The sequence below is a fragment of the Pinus tabuliformis genome, chromosome 5_2 (genome assembly GCF_031772625.1).
Source record: "Pinus tabuliformis cultivar Carrire ecotype Pingquan chromosome 5_2, CPIR1, whole genome shotgun sequence".
NCBI classification, from domain to species: Eukaryota; Viridiplantae; Streptophyta; class Pinopsida; order Pinales; family Pinaceae; genus Pinus; species Pinus tabuliformis.
The window spans coordinates 742654086-742676167 of NC_142306.1; the positions used below are offsets into that span (position 1 = coordinate 742654086).

Sequence of the window (22082 nt, forward strand, 5' to 3'; positions counted from 1 at the left end):
GCATGGGAGGGGTGGGATAGTGTCCCTGATCTCACCCACTATCACTCTCGTCGTGACTTGGGCTGAAAAGGTTGAAACACCTTCCCGTGAAGATCACGATGTCGTGGGGGCAGGTCCCAAATTTGGATCGCTCATGAGGATTTTACTAAGGGTCACACATCAAGGCGAATTCCTTGATCCCCGACACCATTAGTCTCACTATAGAAGGCAACATAAGAGATGATAGTGGTCTATGTCTTTGCACCTATACTTTCCCCTCGTAGCCACTGGATGCTTGAAGGGAAAGTGGCATAGCACCCTTGGAACTTCAAGGGAATTTCTTGAAGGGTGTGACCAACTTGGCACCCTTGGCATCACAAATAAATTGTTAGGTGTGACACCCTTGGAACTTCAAGGGAAGTTCTTGAAGGGCACGACCAACTTGGCACCCTTGGAATCATAATAAATAAATTGATTAATAAATATAATCAAGTTATGAAAACCTTGTAAATTCACATCAAGTGGTAAATAATGTTAGAACCAAGGTAATTAAATCAAGAATAAAACTTGGGTTAAGGGGATAATAGGAAGAAATAAAATATTTTACCTTGAAAACTCTACCCTTCCCATGTTGGAAAATATTAGGTAGATATTGTACATAAGTAACTTAATTAGGTAAAAGGGGGAAGGGAGACATAGATGTAAGTATAAAGATTAATCCTAAAATAATTAAACTACGTTAAGAGAAGAGGATGGTAAATTAAAATAATATTAATAAAATAAATTTTAGAGAAATTTAGAGAACCTCCATGTGGCAACAACCAACATAAGAATATCCATCTAAGAGGCAAATTGAGTTAAATTAGGAAGTAGTTAGGGGACAAAATCTAAGACTTGTCAATTGACTTTAGTAATGAACACAAATTAAGGAGTAGAAAAGGGGGATCAAGAAACAACTAGGAGAAGAAATATGAAGTCTTGTTGGGGTGAGGAAAAATATTAATTTTAAATTAAAATTTAAGTAAATAATTTTGGAGATCCTTGGTGAGAGAGTGACACTTGGGTAGATGAATAATCAAACTGTTGGATTAACAAAAATAATTAATTATGCATGAAATTCCAAGTGTCACCTATGAGGACTCCTATAAAAGAAGGGGCAGACCATGGGAGAAGGGACTTTGCTTTTACCCTATTGTTGGATGGATGAGACTATGTCAAAGTAGTGACTACGAGCTATAGTGAGTTTGGTGAGGTAGAGGACTTTAGAGAGGGGACTCTTGAGCCAAAGAATGCTCTCCTATACTAGCTAATACATTTCCTCTATTTTACAACCCCATTGTAGCTCAGGGGTCCGCGGGGAAGGTGAGTACCCAAGGAGTAGGTTGGGAGGTCAACCGGTGGGTCACTGCATTTAGATTAAGCACGTCAACATTCACACTTAGAGGCGACCGACAACAAGGGAGTGCAAGTAGCGGCAAGTCAAGATTGAATCTCATCTCTTGGTAAACGGTACCTATGTTATTATAATGTTATTTTATAGGACTTCATTATGGCTTTAGTTAATAACATGTAAAATAGATTATATGTTCAATGCAATCAAATTCATGGATTTTTTATATAAGTGCTTAATATTTTTGAGATCCCAATGCTAGTTTCTTATAGTTGTATTCTTAGTTAAAAATAGAAAATAAATAAATAAATAAAAATTTAAAGTTGGGCCCTACACTTGGTATCATAGCAAGTTGAACCCTTGAGACCTATGAGCTCATGCATGCATGACTAGTTTTGTTAAATATCTACTACATTCTACCCTAAAATTGTGTATGAGGATTATCATCCAACTCTTGGAATTTAGGATATCACGATAATCATTTGAAAGGATGGCCCTTAACCCAAACTTATAGTTTAAATTACTCCAACTTAGGATTTTGGGTGTGCTGTGGTTATTTTACAGCTCAAACCTGCGATTCTTGTGCAAGGTCATCTTGTGTGTTTTACACAGTTTTTGGTTAAACCCTCTATCATGGTTTAAAAAAAAAATGACAACCATTCGCCCTTTTTTTTAACATAGTTGTGCACAACAAGATTAAAAACACGCAGTATAGAGCCTTAAAATACATTGTTTATGTACTACCCACCATGCAGCTATATAAATCAAGCCTTAAAGGTTGGAGGTCTTGAGAAGTACGACCTACCATGAAACTATATAAATCAAGCCTTCTATGTTGTACATTCCTGTTAACATGTACATGGATCACAATTTTCAGATCAACATACATACAATATCTATTAGCTTGCTCTCGTCATTCTCATTTTCTTGAATTTGGCTGTCATTTGTGGTTGGGACATTTTTCTTTCTTTCATTTTCGATGACCTTAGAAGTGTTGAAGATAGTCCCTCTGGTTGGAAAAAGAGATCGATGCCCATCGTTGTAGTTGTTTTACCCACCCATTCTTCTCCTCAAAATATATATTTTTACAGCAAACCGGATCTGACAATAGAGTATACCTTTTGTTGGACAGATACTGATTTCAAAGCCGCAAAGATACCTTCAGGGCATAAAGAAATTCCATCTCTATATTGATTCTACGGCTTTTAAGTATATTTTAAACCCACTTATCTTGAAATAATCTGACTTAGAAAAAGAAACATGATTGATGGTAAGGAAGAATGTCTGCATGGTTGAAGTATTCCAATTCAACCTATGTATCAAACCTTGCAACACAAGTGAACGATTTTGCAGTGTCTATTGTAACAGTAATGTCTTGACCTGGCTTCAGTTGAGTGATATCATTAGGAATATTTATTGTGTATCTCTCATGCCCTGTCAGGCCAAACGACTCATCATCCTCACCAGATTTGAAACACAATGGAATAATACCCATTCCAACCAAATTTCTATGATGAATACGCTCAAAACTTTTTTAAATAATAACTTTCACACCCTGCAACATTGGACCCTTTGCAACCCAATCCCGAGAAATTCCACTACCATATTTAGCTCAAGCAAGAAAAATTGTATCATGCCCTCTAATTGTGTACCTAATAGTTGCATCATACCGAGAAATTCCACTACCATATTTAGCTCAAGCAAGAAAAATTGTATCATGCCCTCTAATTGTGTACCTAATAGTTGCATCATACACAGATAACTTCTCTCTAGTGGGGATATGTATGGTTTTTGGCCCAACTTCACCATTCAAGAGCTTATTCACCAAGCGGGTATTTGCAAATGTTCCTCTAGCCATGATTTCATCATTTCCTCGACGAGTTCCATAGGAATTGAAGTCTTTTCTATCAACTCCATGTTCCATAAGATACTTTATGTTGGACTATCTTTCTAGATGTTGCATGTAGGAGAAATGTGATCTTTTGTTAGGTTGTCCCCTAAGTTAAGCAAACAGTATGCATCATTCACGCCATGTGGACCAAGAGGAGTCATTGTCATCTCTTTAAAATATGGAGGATCATGTATGTAAGTGGATGTTGGATCCCACATATACAAAGTGCCAGTTAGAATAGGAAGTTGGTTCCACATAGGATTTCCCTTTGTTATTGCTTCACATGTTTGCTTAAACATGTCTAGTAGGACAGCAAATTGTACAACCTCTATTATTTCTTCAGTTGAAGGCCAGATATATTTGAAGTAAACTTTCTTCGCATCCTTTCCAGTACCAATAGGCTCCGTCTCGAAATCAATGTCAGCAGTGCCAGCAAGAGCATATGCAACTACAAGTGGAGGAGAAGCAAGGTAGTTTTCCCGAGTCAAAGGATGAACACGGCCTTCAAAATTTTTGTTGCCAGACAGCACAGCTGACACAACTAAATCATTTTCAACAATAACAAAGGTCACATATTCATGAAGATCTCCTTGATATTAATTTGATTAAACGCGCCAAATTTACTACTCCTTCCTTCTCAAGTTAAAAATAAAAGAACTACTTACAACATTACACGTCGCTAACATGTTGCCAGTTGGTGTATTAATAATAGTGGAAGTTAACTTGTGTGCCATGACACTTGTGTGTATGTTGTTTTCTGGCCAATTGTTAAACGTGAATAAATATTCTACTCCTTTAAATAGTGGTGTCAATCGTGAATAAATATTCTACTCCTTTAAATGGTGGTGATATGTGCAAATTTGTATAGAATTGGAATCACTTGAGTTATTTTTCAATAATTTTGCCGTGACTTTTCAAGGTATAAATTGTTACTTCCTCATTTCAGAAGCTTGTTAATAATTTTGTTGATGAAACTACTTTTGACTTATCGTTCTATATAAAAATATATATACTTAAGATGTAAATAAGTTCGATGTTAAGACTAATATCCGTGCATCTAAGTTCATGGCTACTGTATTTTAACTATAATGAAAATATGGGTAATTTCAAAATATAAAGTGGAAGACAATAAATAAGAAAATATAGGAAGAATCCATAATAGTGCAAAGGTGAAATGGTTGATGAATGCTGGAAATTAACTAAGTTAGGTGGACTGTAAGTTGAACTATAATTATTAATGTGCTGGAATTTAACCAAGTTAAGAAAATTAATGTGTTGGAAATTAACCAAGTTAAGAAAATTTGTAGGTTGAACTACAATTATTGATGATGGGCTACTCTCCAGATCTTTCTTTTTGGAGATCGTTCCTACCGTCCCCAATTATCCAGTTAATATTTAGATAAAATTTCTTATAAAAATAAAAAATAAAAATAACAACAACAACAACAAACATGTGAGTCAATCCAAGAGAATCCAAAAAGGAACAAAAGACATCTAATTGTAATGGACATTCATTAAATATGCCCTTTAATAGTGAAAATAAATTTTGTTAGAGGGAGCAGTATTAATTTTTAATTACAAATTAGAAATAATATATATATATATATATATATATATATATATATATTAAAATGATGTGTTTTTTTCTTTTTTTCTTTTTTTGAGTATCTTAACTCTTTTTGTGACCCATAATGCTGAATCTAAAAGTTTTTAAGGAATCTATTTTTACTAAATTGTTAATTATGGTCATTCACAAATTATAATATATTGGATTTGATATATATGGTAATAATATTCTGTAAGTTATAAAAATACTAATGTACATACAACATCAATAATTTCCTTATCTAAAATTACTCAACAACTTGCATAAATTTTGGTGGGCATTTACCATGGTAAATCCACATATTGACATTTTTACTCAAACTAAATTATGCAACAAAAAAACATTGCATAAATAGTGGTGGGCAATAACTCTTGGTATATATGCTTGTGAATGTAAATACTATCTCAAATAACTCTTGCACTATTCTAGTCATTTACTACTCATGGTTGTGCTAGTTTAACATTCTCAAAATCATTACATTCTTTTAATTATTTAATTATTTTTCCATATAAATAATGGAATTTATTATTATATATTCTTTCATTATTAATACTTGTTCTTAGATATCTTATATACTAAGGTATAACATTGTGTCATACCATACACTTTTAGCTATATAAGCACTTATATATAAATAGTCATTAATGTAGTTACAAATTAATTATTGTTTCGAATTGGTATCCTTATCATACAAGCATGTAATATAATAATTACCCTATTCTAGTTGTATGCTATATAAAACAATATTTATCTATGCTTGTTATTAATATTAGGGTTTTTGGTACTCCCATTATTGAAATCATAAAACATTAGAAACTTATTCTCTCTCTCTTTTACTAATGACATTCTCAGTTTATGGTATGATAATGCTACCAACCACCTCTACCATTTACATGATATAATGTAGTCTAAGCCTACTATGCTGAGTATATTGATTGTATTCTTTTGATTGAATTTATAGGATTGTTCGAAATTGGTAGCTAAATTATATAATCAAGAACTTATAAATGCATAAATTGTTCCTTTGGGAGTATATAATAATAACAGTAAATTATAGAACCACCGAGGTTGGTTAAATTTTATTTGATTGGTTTTATCTTATAAGGAAAATCGTGTTAAATTGTGGTAGGATTCATTGGTAAACCATGGCTAGAAGAGGTAAAAGAAGGAGTGGGGCAACTAAAGAGCACAACATGGTGCCACCACAATAGCCAACTCTTGCCATCCCACCCAATGATGGGGAAAACATCACAACACCAGAATGGATACCAGCTAGAGAGGTGTTGAACTTAATGAGATCATTCCAACACATGTCTGAGGCATTAATAAACCATTTGGAATGGGAGAATGGAGGACCTGTCATAAAAAATGCAACACCCCAAAACACTACAAGAAATGATGTATGTCGAGATTTGGAAAAGGTAAAATTTACAGAGCTTTGGGGGCTACGGATGGTCAATCTGCAGAGGCATGGTTAGAAAACATGGCTATGTGCTTTACCCTGAAAGATTACACCTCAAACATGAAGGCCAAGATGGGTATATTCTAGCTAAAGGGAAACGTATTACTTTGGTGGAAGACATTATTAACCTAATTGGGAAGAAGTAACTTGGGAATTATTTGAAGAAAAATTTAGAGAACATTACCTGTCAGAGGAGTTCCTTGAGAGGAAACTAAATGAATTCAATGCATTAAAGCAAGGGAGTCGCTCACTACTAGAGTATGAGGCTCGTTTCATGGAATTACTCTGTTATGCCCCTCACTTAAACACAGAAAAGCTCAAGGTGAACAAATTTGTGTATGGACTAAATGTTAACATTTGGGCCAAGGTTAGAATCTTAATGCCTTGCACCTTGCATGAGGCAGTTCAGCGGGTGATCATTGCAGAGGAGGAGATCATGAGTAGTGGACCTAGTAAGTCAACAAGGCCCACAGGATCAGGAGTACCAAGTGGAAACAATATGGAACGTAGAAATTTTCAAAGGGATCTTGTGCTTAATCATCAAAAGTGGTCAACAGGAAATCATAGAACACCGTATAGGCATCCAGCTCAGCATCCACACAGGGTACCTCAACAAACTCTTCAACCACAAAAACACAGCCCTATGCGACAAAACCAAGTCACACCACCTTAGCACTAATCCCAACAGTCTGGCTCTTTCCAACAGAGTTCCAGGCCAACTCCTAGTTCAGTTGGTAGTAGGAGCCAAGTTCCTAAGAGGGGGTGTTGGACTTGTGGAGGTCCTCACTACGAGAGGGATTTCCCTAATACAAACTTAACTAAGAAAGAAACTACGGTGGGGGATATTGGGAAGGCTCATCGCATCCATGCAGCGGTGAACAATTGCTAGGTTGAACACTAGTCCATTGTGTTGGAAACCTCAAATAATATTAATGGTATGAGTTTTGTCATTTTAATATATCTAGGAGCCACTAATTATTTTATTTCTCTAAATGCATTATCAAGGACTAAACATAAATCAATTGCACAATATGAATTTAGACGTGTAGAAATGGCATGTGGTATGAAAAGAAATGTAGGAAGGATGGTAAAGGATTGTGAGGTGGAACTGGGTGCATGTAATACCAATGTATGCTTGTACTCTACAATCTTAGGAGTCTATGACGTAGTTATAGGAATGGATTAGTTGGAATGACATGAGGCACTCCTAGACTGAAAAGACAACATTCTACATATCACAGAAGATAACAGCCATAGAAAATCATTAAGGGGAAAGAACCGAGGTGTGTCCCTGAGGTTCATCTCCTCCATCCAACTAATGAAATATAAGAGAAAGGGATGTCAAATGTTCTCGGTGGTAGCTCTAAACTATAAGGGTGATTCTGAAAACCTTGATAAACATCCAATTATTGTTGAATTTAAGGATGTATTTCCTGAAGAATTATCTGGGCTACCCCCAAAAATGGAAATTGATTTCACCGTCAACCTTAAACTAGGCACTGAGCCTATTGCAAAGGCACCCTATCATATGTTGGCTCCAAAGCTAAAGGAATTTCAAATCCAATTAAATGAATTGTTGGACTTTGGGTTCATATGACCTAGCATATCTTTATGGCGAGCCCCTATTATTTTCATTAAGAAGAAGGATGGATCTTGGCGATTGTGCATTGACTACCACCATTTGAACAAGGTGACGATAAAAAATCAATACTCTCTACCAAGGATAGATGACTTGTTTGATCAAATGAGGGGGGAAACTTTATTTTCAAATATATATCTAAGGTCGAGATATCATCAGTTGAGAATCAAGGAAGAATATATCCCAAAGATAGCCTTTAAGGCAAGATTTGGGCATTATGAATTTGTAGTTTTACCCTTTGGACTAACAAATGCCCCGTGTGTTTTCATGAGTTTGATGAATGGAATATTTCGGGATTACTTAGACAAGTTTGTACAATTCTTTATCGATGACATTTCTATCTACTCAAAGACCCCAGAAGAGCATGAAGAACAATTAAGGATAGTTCTACAATGTCTTAGATAAAACCAATTATACGGGAAGTTTTCAAAGTGTTCCTTTTACCAAACCAAGATTCATTATCTTGGGCACATTATCTCTGTGGATGGTATCGTAGTATACCTGACAAAGATCAAGTCCATCATGAAATGGCCAACACCAACCAATGTTCGTGAAATACAAAGCTTCATGGGCATGGCAGGGTATTATCGTCAACTTGTCGAAGGGTTTTCGAAGATAGCAAGCCCCATTACCAAGCTCCAAAAAAAGAACAAGAAATTCATTTGGACTGAAAAATATGACGAGGCATTCCAAAAGTTAAAGGTGTTATTAACCATAGCACCAATTTTGAAGGTGTCGGATATGGAACAAGAATTTTTGGTTTAAACTGATGCCTCGAAGGAAGGATTGGGTTGTGTATTGATGCAAGAAGGAAGAGCAATAGCTTATGCATCAAGGAAACTTAGAACCCATGAAGAGAACTATGCAACCCATGATCTAGAAATGACAACAATTGTTTATGCACTAAATATTTGGAGACACTACCTTCTAGGAAGGAAGTTTGATCTTAGGACTGACCATTGTGGGCTACAACACATATTCACTCAAGACCACTTAAATGCAAGACAAAGGAAATGGTCTGAGCTAATTAGTGAATATGGTTTTGATATTAATTACATAAAAGGAACAATAAATAGGGTGGATGATGCTTTAAGTAGGAGGCCTCGCATATTTTCAGTGATTCCCTTAAAGACAAATTTAAGGGATAAATTACTTGACTTACAATTTAAAGACACCTGGTACCAAGAGGTTATCAAAAGTTCGAGGGAGGATGAAATGAGAGCCTCAAAATATGAATAATACTCCCTTGATAATGATGAGCTACCACAATTTTGAGGAAGGATATATGTGCCACCGAATGAAGATATGCGCCAATTAATCTTGAATGAAGCACATTGCGCAGTATACCTGGCACACCCTGGTGTTAAGAAGATGAGTGCAGACCTAAAACCACTCTTCTTTTGGAAAGGGATGAATAAGGACATCGTAAACTTGGTAGCAATATTCTTAGAGTGTCAACGAGTAAAAGAACACAAACATCTAGCAGGGTTATTGCAACCCCATGAGATACAAAAATCTAAATGGGAAGTTATATCAATGGACTTCATTGTGGGACTACTAATGACCTCAAGAAGACATGATTCCATATTTTTAGTGGTGGACATGTTGACCTAGAGCGCCCATTTCATTCCACTTAAGACTACATAGAAGGCACCAGATATAGCCAGAGTTTTTGTTAATGAGATTATGAGATTGCATGGAGTGCCTAGGAAGATCATATCTAATAGGGGAGCAGTGTTTACAGGAAGGTTTTGGACCAGTTTCCAAGAAGCCTTGGGAACCCAGTTGAACTTCGACACTGCTTATCACTTTGAGACAGATGGGCAGACAAAGAGGATTAATCAAATCCTCAAGGACATGCTACGGATATCTGTGATGGACCAAAAAAAGAGATGGGAGGAGTTTTTACCCCTCGTGTGATTTTCTTACAATAATAGTTATCAGAGTTCCATCAAGATGGTGCCATTTGAGTTCCTGTACAGAAGACCTTGCAGAACACTTCTAAGTTGGGATCGACTAGAGGACAGAGTATTAATAGGACCGGAAGTTGTGAAAGAGATGGAAGAAAAATTACTATGATTAGGGGGATGCTAAAAGAAGCACAAGATCGACAAAAGAGATATTTTGATGCTCATCGGGTAGACTGAAGTTATGAAGTGGGAGATAGGGTGTTCCTAAGAGTAAGGCCCCAAAAAAGCTCTATAAGATTTGGAAGGGAGAAAAATTGTCTCCATGGTTTGTGGTACCTTTTGAAATCTTAGAAAGAAAAGGGTCGGTGGCATATAGGCTTGCCTTACCTCCATCTTTAGCACGTATGCATGATGTGTTTCATGTTTCTGTTTTGCGTCATTATATTTCAGATCCTTCGAATGTTATTGAATTTGGTCATTTTTAGGTTTCGAACGAGGGAACAATAATGGACTAACCAATTCGCATACCAAACCAGCGAACTTTTCATCCAAGACAATGGTTAGTGGACCAGGTTAAGGTCGAGTGGGACAATTATAGTCCCAGTTCAGCTACTTGGGAGGACCCCGAGGAGATGTTTCACCATTTTCCTTACCTATTCCAAGGACTTCGAGACGAAGTCTATTATTAAGAGGGGTGTATGTAGTGCCCCGCTCTAGTTGACTGACAGTGATATGACATTAACATTTATTTAGCCCTAAGGCCCACACTTTATTCTTTGAGGACCTCAGGTTGAAGATCCAGACACATGACTTTATTATTAGTGGTTGTGATGTTTATGTATGTTCTCCATTGATATTATGATGATGATAGCATTAATGGTTATGTATGTTATCTATTGGTATTATGATGATTGTAGCATTAATGGTTATGCATGTTCTCTATTGATATTATGATGATTGTAGCATAAATGGTTATGTTTGTTCTCTATTGAAATTATGATGATAATAGCAATAAAGGATATGTATGCTCTCTATTGATATCATGATGATGATAGCTTTGATGGATAGATATGTTTTCTATTGATGTTATGATGATGATAGCTTTGATGGATATGTATGTTCCATTAATGTTATGATGATGATAGCCATGATGGATGTGTCCCCCATGTTAGCTACTTACACTAGTTCTGGTTCACAATGAACAATGATGTGAATGACTAGGTTATGTTGATGATACTATTATGGAATTGACTAACAATGAGAAACTTTGTTACTGATGATTATTGAGTATGGCAGGAAACCACCAAAGGCGCTCGCATATGATGAGTTGACTACGCCTGGTTTGATGAAAATTAATATTTTGGCTTTGAAATTCTAAGTCAATTTTGAAACCTGCTATCTATATATATATATATATATATATATATATATATATATATATATATATATATTGTCATGACATGTTAATGGTTGCAGGCATAGATTAGTTACTTGACCGAATGAATCACATATGGGTGATGGGGTTGTACAATTGGATGGAGCTGCATGGCAGGGTTGGGATAGTGTCCCTGATCTCACCCACTAGCACTCCCATCATGACTTAGGCCGGAAAGGTTGAAACACCTTCGTCTTGAAGATCACGATGTCATGGTGGCAGGTCCCAAATTTGGGTCACTCATGTGAATTTTACTGGGGGGCGCGCATCAAGGCAGATTCCTTGATCCCTGACACCATTAGTCTCAATATAGCAGGAAAAGTAAGAGATGATAGACTATAGTGGTCTGTGTCGTTGCACCTATACTTTCCCTCGGTAGCCACTAGATGCTTGAAGGGCAAGTGGCATGACACCCTTGGAACTTCAAGGGAATTTCATGAAGGGCGTGACCAACTTGGCACCCTTGGCATCACAAATAAACTGTTAGGTGTGACACCCTTGGAACTTCAAGGGAAGTTCTTGAAGGGCACGACCAACTTGGCACCCTTGGAATCATTAAAAATAAATTAATTAATAAATATAATCAAGGTATGAAAACCTTGTAAATTCACATCAAGTGGTAAATGATGTTAGAACTGAGGTCATTAAATCAAGAATAAAACTTGGGTTAAGGGGATAATAGGAAGAAATAAAATATTTTACCTTGAAAACTCTACCCTTCCCATGTTGGAAAATATTAGGTAGATAATGTACATAAGTAACTTAATTAGGTAAAAGGGAGAAAGAGGGGCATAGATGGAAGTATAAAGATTAATCCTAAAATAATTAAACTGCATTAAGAGAAGAGGATGATAAATTAAAATAATATTAATAAATTAAATTTTAGAGAAATTTAGAGAACCTCCATGTGGAAACAACCAACATAAGAATATCCATCTAAGAGGCAAATTCAGTTAAATTAGGAAATAGTTAAGGGACCAAATCTGAGACTTATCAATTGACTTTAGTAATGAACACAAATTAAGGAGTACAAAAGGGGGGTCAAGAAACAAATAGGAGAAGAAATAGGAAGTCTTGTTGGGGTGAGGAAAAATATTACTTTTAAATTAAAATTTAAGTAAATAATTTTGGAGATCCTTTGTGAGAGAGTGACACTTGGGTGGGTGAATAATCAAACTATTGGATTAACAAAAATAATTAATTATGCATGAAATTCCAAGTGTCACCTATGAGGACTCCTATAAAACAAGGGGAAAACCATGGGAGAAGGGACCTTTCTTTTACCCTATTGTTGGATGGATGAGACTATGTCAGAGTAGTGACTATGAGTTATAGTGAGTTTGGTGAGGTAGAGGAATTTAGAAAGGGGACTCTTGAGCCAAACCGTGCTCTCCTCTACCATCTAATAAATTTCCTCCATTGTACAACCCCATTGCAGTTCGAGGGTCCGCGGGGAATGAGAGTACCCAAGGAGTAAGTTGGGAGGTCAACCAGTGGGTCTTTGCATTTGAATTAAGCACATCAACATTCACACTTGGAGGCAACTGATAACAAGGGAGTGCAAGTAGCGGCAAGTCAAGATTGAATCACGTCTCTTAGTGAACAGTACCTATGCTATTATAATGTTCTTTTATATGACTTCATTATGGCTTTAGGTAATAACATGTAAAATAGATTATATGTTCAATGCAGTGATTCACGAATTTTTTCATATAAGTGTTTAGCATTTTTGAGTTCCCAATGTTAGTTAAAAAAATATGGTCCCTACAAATATCACAACTCAAGAAGAAGATAAACTAGTTGAAATGAAGGCGTACTCAAAAGTTGAAGTTGTAGCAACGAAAATTTCAAGTGAAGATTTCACAATTAATCCAGCGACCTTTGTACCTAAAAGCACACAGATACCTTCAATAAACAAAGAATTGCCAAAAACAGATTAAGGAGAAATCATTTCACAAGAGCTCTTTTTGGACATCTGAATCACAAGAAAAAACAATTCAATTAGTCTACATGTTTGTATCACTCGCAACAGAAAAAATGAACTTATGTTCCAAAGACTACTAATGCCACCACAATTCAGCCTTGTGATAAAAATTCATCTCAAGTTTCCAATAACTGCAACATTTCATAGAATATTAATCTATGATGGTCAGATCCATTCTCAGTTCGACAATTTTGTTTATCACTCAAAGGATCATATTGTCTTGTATCAACGAAGATGACAATTCCGAGACGAGAAGACATTTGAAATAAAAAAAGAGATCAAGCTTTGTCATCAATAAGCTTTGAGGACAAAGCTTTTCTAAAGATGAAAGAAATGTTATATATATATATATATATATATATATATATATATAAAATCTAAATAGTAATAGTCATAAATAAATGATCAATTAACTAGTAATTAGTATTGAAGAGGCATGTCTCTAAGGACATAACCGTTTGTGAAGAGTTACATTGTAACATTCTGATCATATCATATTCTTATTCAATCCATTTTATATATTATTGTATCCTCAATAGATATATCCCTATTCCAAGTCTTTTGAAGTGTTTAACCTGCGATTACGCACTTTGTTTGCTGGATTTTTCCACTATTCACCATCTCCTTTCATCGCAAGAATTAATCCCATATATCTCCTATTAAAATAGGATCTACCACGGGCCCGAAAAAAAAAAAAAAAAAAAAACAAACAAACAAACAAAACAAAAAAAAAACAAAAAAAAAAACAAAAAAACAAAAAAAACAAAAAACAAAAAAACAAAAACAAAAACAAAAACAAAAAAACAAAAACAAAAACAAAAACAAAAAAAACAAAAACAAAAACAAAAAAACAAACAAACAAAAAAACAAACAAACAAAAATAAACAAACAAAACAAACAAAACAAACAAACAAACAAACAAACAAACAAAAAACAAAAACAAAAAAAACAAAAAAACAAAACAAAACAAAAACAAAAACAAAAACAGATCTGACTATAAATACAGAATCAGAATATATGAATTAGCTAAACATGCTCTTTCCCAAGCACTAAACAGCGAAATTGTACCTTATACAATACTTTCCCCAATTGGCCCCAGTGGCCCTTTAAAATTGCATGGATAATTTTGAGGTGAAAATGACCTCAATTGGTTCTGAAACATCTTCCATTAGACTTAGAAGGTCGAAAATAGCAGACATAGGCTTTTGAATCAGCAAAAATGGATGAACACAGCCCCTAAACAGCTTAAGCACTGAAATGGCCCTAGTGGCCCTGAAAGTTTCCCTAAAGCTAAACAGTGAGAAGAATGCCTCAACAGGAAAAACGAGCTGTAGAAATGGATTTAGAATACTGAAAACCTTTAGGAATGACCTTCTTTCCACATTCACTGGTTGCACAATTCTCAATGTAGCTCCCAAACTGATTTGGCCCTAGTGGCTCCTAAAACTTCCTGAAAATTCCACGAAGCCAAAACACCTGCAAACAACCTCATATGGCTGTAAAACATATTCCAATGGCTTCAGAAGGTCGAAGAGACCCAAAATAAAATAAAAATGCATCCAAAAAGGACTTTCCTAGCCAAAGTTATGGCTCATTGAAGATTTCCTCCAGTTTGGCCTAGAATCACTCCAGCTAACTGTAGTGGAAGTTCAGTTAGCTCCGCCAATTATGGTGGGACCGCCCAAATTTGGTGCTCCGCCATTATTCCCACCATCTTAACTGCCACATAACTATCGTGTTACACACGCATGTGAACGGGATCTTCGGAATCGGCGGTCTGCATTGGATTATGTGCCAAACTTTAATGGCACTGTTGGTAAACTGGTTGTGGTTTTCGCGTTTAACGTGAATGTGACCACGTAATACCGCTACCAACATCCGCTGACAGAGTTATGGGTTATGCCCCTGGTTTTTGGGCGACGATCATATAATATGGGGGCTGGTCCCCTTCGTACCCCGCCCAAACAAACTTTAACGTTCAAATAAAGTTGCTCAGGCCATCATAACATGTCCCACCTACGTACCGTAGTGGTAAGACTTAGGCCTCGTCCGCGGGAGGTCTTGTGTTCAATTCCACTCTCTCTGCCAAAATTTGAACAATGCGCCAACATAATGCTAATGTCACCTTGGGCCACGTGGTGGCCTCCGAGCTTTCCACGTGGTTGCCTACCATTAGTTGCCCCAAAAAGAATATTTTTAAGAATATTCTTTTTTTATTTTTTTGAAAAATATTCAAAAATTAAGGGTTATTGGGCGATTTTGTTTTTGGCATAACTTCCTCATACGGAGACCGTTTTTCGAACTGTTCACGGTGTCAGAATCAGGAGGACGATTTATATCCGGTCCTTTAGGTTCGAACCAGTTCTGAGCACTTTCATTTTTTACCATTTTACGACACTTGGTCCTGAGCTCCTTATCACACCTCCTAAATGAGAGGCTTTTGGTCCCCAAAAGCTTACTGAATCTCTGAACTGAACTGTACAACATTTGAGAGAACACAAACATCCTCTTCTGTTCAGCCAAATGAACATACTAATGCCAAAATGTTCTGCCTTATCAACTGTCATCATGACGAATGTTGCTGCATAAGCCAAGTACTTATCGAATCTCGACCAAGCTTGCTCGCCAGACAAACTGAAAATTTGCAGAAACCATCAATGAAACTTGCTTATATTCAAGCCATCTTTGCTTTCATGCTTTTCCAGCTCATAGAATTGTGCACTGATTTGCACCAAATTCTTTCCCTGCACCAAATGACACCAAAGGTACTTATGCAACAAGGCAATCATCAATAACAAGTTGTCTTGAAATACACTGAACAGTAGACTCAACCATCAACATAGCAAGTGTGTACACAACTGACACAAGTCGACAAAACATGTGCACCACAGTCGACACAAGTCGATAATCAAAGTGCGACACAATCGACACAAGTCGATAAGCAATGTGTGACACAATCGACAATGTAAAAGTGTGCTCACAAGCGACACTAGTCGACCAACAACAAGATACATTTACAAACACCTATGCATGTATCATGTACAATGAACTATATACAGTTCGACAAATACACCTACAACATCTATGTACAGGTGTAACTTCAACTCTTCTTTTCTAAGACCAACAGGTACATCAACCCAATAAACAACATGTGGGTGACAAGAGCTGAAATGAAAACATTGCTCCATGGCGAGATTTTGCAACAACAAAACAAAACATGCATACATCCAACGTTTGTATGTACAAAAGGAGTACGTCTTACTGTGTCAAGAAGTCCATCCACTTCTTACCAAGCCACTTCAATGGTGATTTTTGTTGCTGCAACTTTTCCTCATGTGAAACTTCCCTTTCAACATCAATAATGGAATCTGTGGTTCCACCTTTTCCAATCTTCTTGTCCTCTTGCTGCATATGTGTGGGACAACGAGTTTGATGTAAAGTCCAACAATGAGAGACAACATGTCCCTTCTTTTGGCAAAAAAGTAAAAATCTTATGCACCTTCTTGGAAAGCAGTCTTTGCTTCATCTGTTCCCTGTATGCTTTCTTCCTCATCGAGCATCTTGAAACATGATGATTAAATTGACCACAATATGTACAAGGAAAATTTCTTCCATTAAAGCATGTAAAATGATCGTACCTTGCAGAAACACAATCAAATTGATCATGATAAGATTTATACCTCTTGTGTTGCTTTGCATGTTCATCCTTTTTGCCTCCATGAGGAGATGAACTAGTAGAGGCTTCAGCTTTCAGTTGCAGACTAACATCATCGTTCTTGTCTTGAAAACTGTCTAACATTGCATGCTTTCCATAAGCTACATGTCTACCATCTTCTTGCTGCAACAAAGTCTTAAAACAATGGAAATCATCATTGAAACAAATTTGACATATTTGCCTCATGGAACTTGAAACAAAAGTTCTCTTTGAATTAACCTCATATGCCTTCATGGCTTTTGAGTTTTCGCCATTAGATTGCACATAACCCAGTCCAAGATTCTTGGATCATTCCTCAACAGAAATGGGTTCAATCATGCCCTGTGCATGCTTTCCTAATCCTTTGCCTTCATAACCCATCTTAATCATGAGCTTGTATCCTATTCCCCTGGTATGCTTTTCGAAAGATCCTACACATCTTTCTAAAGAGGAAACTGAAGACAAATCAGAATGGATTACCTCTTTCTCAAGCATGTTCTTGGTCAACGCCTCTTGGGCTTGCTGAAGTTGCAACTCCATATCATGCAATCTTTGAAGAATTTCTTCCTTCTCCTGCTTCATGGCCAACAATTTCTCATGAAGCATTGTGCTTTCTCTTCTATCCTCAAACAGGATCTGCACCATATCCTTCAAGATAAGGAATTCACGCTTCATATCCTCATCGAAGAACCTTGTGAAGAAGGAAACTTCACTTGATGAAGTTGTCATTATAATATCAATGAAAAAATTAACTTCAACAATGTGCTTAAAGCTTTTCAAAACAAGTGACAAAGCTTTTTTGCCCAGATGTCTTTACAGCCATCACATTCAAGCAGCCAACAACACACAATTCAAGTGAAAACCTTGTTCAAGTAGCCAACTACAAACCAACTCAAGTGGAAATCTTGGTGTGGTTTTGAGGTCCTTTTGGGGTAAGGAAAATATCTTCTATTCCTTTTTGTCTTCTCCAAGACTTAGCTAATCAGTGGCTATCCCCAAACTTCAGCAAACTCAAACAACATGCAGTTTGCAAAATAGTAAAGTAGCCAATCTTCAACACTGCTTAAAACACCTCTCAAGCTATGCAATCAAGCTACTGTGATGTCAAACAAGCAAACCAAGTGCTCTGATACCAACCTAATCTAAAAATGAATGTACTTGTTTAAGGGTGCAAGGTATCCATTTCCCATAATTTCAAATGTGAGTTATACACTCCAAGTGACCTCTGAAAATATGAAAACTTCTTATTTCTTATATAGAGATAGACTGTAGGGGCATTCACCAGACATGTCACCTCTAAAGAGAGGATGAGTTCCAGAGGCTACCTGGCCCTCTACAGGCTCTGCCTAAAGAATTAACGAAGTAAACACTTAGAAGTCATTGACATACACATACTTGAAGTTTGATGTCTTGCGGAATAAAACAAATAACTTTTTGTAGCTATATAGGTGATTATGTGTGTATGCAAGTTATGTATATTTGATGTTTAACACTTTATATCAGTTTTGTTTAGCATACCATCTTCAGTAAATAAAGACATCAAAATGATGAAGCAATTCACCCCTCCTGGGCTACATCTGCTGGACCAAGCCTCTCAAACTAGGTTTGTCCTCTTGTATTAAAAATGCTACAAAGGCTAATACAAGAATATGAGTGTCTCGAAAGATAAATCTGACTGTAAATACAGAATAAAAATATAGGAATTAGCTAAACATGCTCTTTCCCAAGCACTAAACAGTGAAACTGTACCTTATACAGTACTTTCCCCAATTGGCCCCAGTGGCCCTTTAAACTTGCATGGAGAATTTTGAGGTGAAGATGACCTCAATTGGTTCTGAAACCTCTGCCATTAGACTCAAAAGATCGAAAATAGCAGACATAGGCTTTTGAATCACCAAAAATGGATGAACACAGCCCCCAAACAGCTCAAGCACTGAAATGGCCCTAGTGGCCCTGAAAGCTTCCCTGAAGCTAAACAGTGAGAAGAATGCCTCAACAAGAAAAACGAGCTATAGAAATGGATTCAGAATACTGAAAACCTTCAGGAATGACCTTCGTTCCACATTCACTGGCTGCACAATTCTCAATGTAGCTCCCAAACTGATTTGGCCCTAGTGGCTCCTGAAACTTCTTGAAACTTCCACGAAGAAAAAACACCTGCAAACGACCTCAGATGGCTATGAAACCTATGCCAATGGCTTCAGAAGGTCGAAGAGACCCAAAGTCGTCCAAAAAGGACTTTCCTAGCCAAATTTATGGCTCATTGAATATTTCCTCCAATTTGGCCTACAATCACTCCAACTAACTGTAGTGGAAGTTCAGTTAGCTCCGCCAATTATGGCGGGACCGCCCAAATTTGGCGCTCCGCCATTATTCCTGCCATCTTAACTGCCATCTAACTGTCGTGTTACCCACGCATGTGAACGGGATCTTTAGAATCGGGGGTCTGCGTTGGATTATGTGCCAAAATTTAATGGCACGGTTGGTAAACTGGTTGTGGTTTCTGCGTTTAACGTGAATGTGACCACGTAATACTGCTACCAACATCCTCCGACAGTTATGGGTTATGCCCCTGGTTTTTGGGCGACGGTTATATAATATGGGAGCTGGCCCTTAGAGGCTAGTCCCCTTTGTGTCCCGCCAAAACAAACTTTAACGTTCAAATAAAGTTGCTCAGGCCATCATAACACGTTCCACCTACGTACCGCAGTGGTAAGACTTAGGCCTGGTCTACGGGAGGTCTTGTGTTCAATTCCACTCCTTGCCAAAATTTTAACAATGCGCCAACATAATGCTGATGTCACCTTGGGCCACGTGGTGGCCTCCGAGATTGCCATGTGGCTGCCTGCCATTGGTTGCCCCAAAAAGAATACTTTTAAGAATATTATTTTTTTAAATTTTTTGAAAAATATTCAAAAATTAAGGGTTATTGGGCGATTTTGTTTTTGGCATAACTTCCTCATACGGAGACCGTTTTTCGAACTGTTCATGGTTTCGGAATCAAGAGGACGAGCTCTATCTGGTCATTTAGGTTTGAACCAGTTCTAAGCACTTCCATTTTTTACCATTTTACAACACTTGGTCCTGAGCTCCTGATCACACCTCCCAAATGAGAGGCTTTTGGTCCCCAAAAGCTTACTGAATCTCTGAACTGAACTGTACAGCATTTGAGAGAACACAAGCATCCTCTTCTGTTTAGCCAAATGAACATACTGATGCCAAAATGTTCTGCCTTATCAACTATCATTATGACGAATGTTGTTGCATAAGCCAAGTATTTGTCGAATCCCGACCAAGCTTGCTTGCCAAACAAACTGAAAATTTGCAGAAACCAGCAATGAAACCTGCTGATATTCGAGCCTATGCATGTATCATGTATAATGAACTTTCTAAAGAGGAAACTGAAGACAAATCAAAATTAGCAGACATAGGCTTTTGAATCACCAAAAATGGATGAACACAGCCCCCAAACAGCTCAAGCACTGAAATGGCCCTAGTGGCCCTGAAAGCTTCCCTAAAGCTAAACAGTGAGAAGGATACCTCAACAGGAAAAATGAGCTGTAGAAATGGATTCAAAATACTGAAAACCTTCAGGAATGAACTTCGTTCCACATTCACTGGCTGCACAATTCTCAATGCAGCTCCTAAACTGATTTGGCCCTAGTGGCTCTTGAAACTTCCACGAAGCAAAAACACCTGAAAATGACCTCAAATGGCTATGAAACCTGTGCCAATGGCTTCATAAGGTCGAAGAGACCCAAAATCAAAAAAAAAAAAAAAAAATCATCCAAAAAGGACTTTCCTAACCAAAGTTTGGCTCATTGCAGATTTCCTCCAGTTTGGCCTACAATCACTCCAGCTAACTGTAGTGGAATTTCAGTTAGCTCCGCCAATTATGGCGGGACCGCCCAAATTTGGCGCTCCGCCATTATTCCCGCCATCTTAACTGCCACCTAACTGTTGTGTTACCCACGCATGTGAACGGGATCTTTGGAATCGGTGGTCTCCGTTAGATTATGTGCCAAACTTTAATGGCACGGTTGGTAAACTAGTTGTGGTTTCCGCGTTTATCGTGAATGTGACCACGTAATACCGCTACCAACATCCGCTGACAATTATGGGTTATGCCCTGGTTTTTGGGCGATTGTCATATAATATGGGGGCTGGCCCTTAGAGGCTGGTCCCCTTCGTCCCCGCCCAAACAAACTCTAACTTTCAAATAAAGTTGCTCAGGCCAACATAACACGTCCCACCAACTTACCGCAGTGGTAAGACTTAGGCGTAGCCCACGGGAGGTCTTTTGTTCAATTCCACTCTCCGCCAAAATTTTAACAATGCGCCAACATAATGCTGATGTCACCTTGGGTCACATGGTGGCGTCCGAGCTTGCCACGTGGATGCCTGCCATTGGTTGCCCCAAAAAGAATATTCTTTTTTTAATTTTTTTGAAAAATATTCAAAAATTAAGGGTTATTGGGTGATTTTGTTTTTGGCATAACGTCCTCATACGAAGACCGTTTTTCGAACTGTTCATAGTGTCAGAATCAAGAGGACGAGCTCTATCCATTTGTTCAGGTTTGAATCAGTTCTGAGCACTTTCAGTTTTAACCATTTTACGACACTTGGTCCTGAGCTCCTGATCACTAAGCCATCTTCCATAATGACTTGATGTCCTACTTGATGAATCATGACTAATGACAACATATTATTCTTGAATGTTGGTATATACCAAATATTGAAATTAGTTTTTCTCCAATGCCAAAAAGAGAAAATTTTATCGTACCTTTTCCATAAGGAGTGTGTCATATCATCTGCTAGAAATATTGAATTCAATTGACACTGTTAAAATGTCCAAAAAAAAAAATCAAGTCAAAAAGTCATATGTTGTTTAGTCCTTGTATCTAAGATCCAAGCATCTTCATAATCACTTTTAAGAGAATGTGTGAAGACCTGTAAGGTTGTTGATTATGAATGTAGAAGTGCAATGAAGACATATTATGAAGCACCATCATCTTGATCATTAGCAAATTGTGCCAAACATTGTTGAAACTTCAAGATTGTTTCAATAGAAGCTCAACAAATTTCAGCATAA

General features: G+C 37.1%; 1 pseudogene; it reads right to left on the reverse strand.

Annotated features, from left to right (window-relative positions):
• Positions 1-2645: 2645 nt before the first annotated feature.
• On the reverse strand, positions 2646-17719 carry LOC149161371 (aconitate hydratase, cytoplasmic-like; annotated as a pseudogene).
• Between the last annotated feature and the right edge of the window lie 4363 nt (positions 17720-22082).